The sequence below is a fragment of the Pinus tabuliformis genome, chromosome 5_2 (genome assembly GCF_031772625.1).
Source record: "Pinus tabuliformis cultivar Carrire ecotype Pingquan chromosome 5_2, CPIR1, whole genome shotgun sequence".
Lineage (NCBI taxonomy): Eukaryota > Viridiplantae > Streptophyta > Pinopsida > Pinales > Pinaceae > Pinus > Pinus tabuliformis.
The window spans coordinates 88,393,723-88,395,729 of record NC_142306.1 but is presented as its reverse complement, the minus strand read 5'-3'; positions in this window follow the sequence as shown (position 1 = coordinate 88,395,729).

Here is a 2,007-nt window from a genome sequence, read left to right as displayed (position 1 = left end):
GCTATCTTTCGGACACCTGTAACTACAATGAAGAAATTGTTTGGTCTCTTTCCTTAAGTAGATTGCTTACTTCCGAGGCTTTATCCATAGTGGCTGCCGAATAGGCTCCGGCATACTGAGAAAGCTTTGTAAGGTCATCGGAAGGATTAAATTCCTCCTTCCGCACCACATTAGCCATCTCTGTTTGTGATGGTAAAAGGGAAGGTTGATCAAGTCTCCTCCTTTTCCTTTGTCTTTTCACTATAGCGCTGTGTTTGGGACTGTAAAAGACATCTAATGGTGGTATGTCTTCTATTTGCAAAACAATTTGATCGGATGGATCCTTAGGAATTATTTATACGTCTTTTCTAGTGGCTAGGCCGCTAGTTCCTTCAATTGGAACCATAGTTGTTGTTGTCTTTTGACCGACTGTTACTTGAGGTGTGCTGAACCCTTGTGAAGTCTCGAGATTGCTTATAATAGAGTCAAATTGTTGCCACTCTTTGATGATTTTGGGATCAATCTGAGTATCTAAATCAATATATTCATTGTCCTGTTTGTTTTCTTTCTCCTGTTCTGGCTCTTTTACCTTTTCGGGAATTTTCTCTATAGCAGGAGTTTTGTCAATAATTTTCTATTCAGGCTCGCTTGACTGAGTTGTTGGCGTAGTAGCTAATAAGTCCAAAGGCAGAGTTTGAAACCTCTGTTCTCTGATCCTATTGAATTCTACCAGTCCTTCATCTTTATATTTCATTTTGGCCAATGTTTTCACCTGAAATAATGATTCTGCTGAAGAAAACAGGTCGTCAAATTCATCTTTTTCATGATTGAACTTTGTAAGTTTGGCTTGTTCCAGAACATTATAGGAAACCTTCCTTGGATCGAATTGTCTGTTAGGGATGGTTGCAAGATTGAGCATGTTTATTTTTTCTGTCTCTTTCTCCGCATGTTTGTAATCATGTAGGGTATAAACACCGCACCTCAAAGGAAATGTAGGCCATGCCTACTTTTTAGAATTCCTGAGAGTTTTGGATGTTCCTGTTGTTGTTAATTGGTAGGCTAACTCTCAAGCCAACAGCTTATGAGGTACATACAATGGAAGGACGTGGGGTCTTGTTAGGCTACCATAAACCCTTATATATGTGAACTTGTCTTCCCCAACCAATTCCCTACAGCAGTCAAGTCAATCCCTGCTTCCTCGGAAATCCTTGGGTTAGGCTTATAAAAAATGGCATAATAGATAGGCAACATGAAACCATTACAGATTTGGTACAAGTGGTCTTTATAGTATGCCTTCCATAACATCTGATGATAAATGTGGATTGGCTTAGGGTCTTGTGCAGTCCATCTCCACCCGAGTACAGGATATTTAGAATTAAAACAAATAATATCCATAATATAAGCAATATAATAAAAAGGGGGAATGGTTCTGGTGGTTTTACATGCATTTGATACGAAGTCAAGAATTACAGTCGCTATTTTATCGGAAAATATGTTTTCCCAATCCATCACATAACTAGTAACATCCACTTCCATTAAAGGAACCATTTCAATAGTGAACTTTGCAGAATCATGCATTCCCCACATTCTACACATCATCACCCCAACATAACAGTAAGGAGATGATAGCGAATCGACAGAGTACTTACCTAATGATTCATGTTTGTGCTTTGCGGGATTTTGTCTCCATTGCTTAATTGGGGCTGATTCAGCCTCATTTTCTGCTGCGAATTTCTCCAGAATGGCTTTATTGTATTTCTTTTCAGGTTTAGGCAAGTGATACATCTTCCTTAAGTCATCACGCTGAAATGAACCAAAAATTCTTCCGTCAACTGTGCAAAACGTTCTATCTAAAACTAGAATTTCTTCAACCACCCATCTGACTACATCAGTGTATGGGAGAATTTTCTCCCGTGCTGCTATCCTGTGCAAATATGAGTCGGCTAAATCTTTCAGGGAAGCTTCTAATTTATTAGTTGAGTCTGTAGTAGCTTCTTCTGACACTTCCTTGGGCTCCTATGCTTCAAT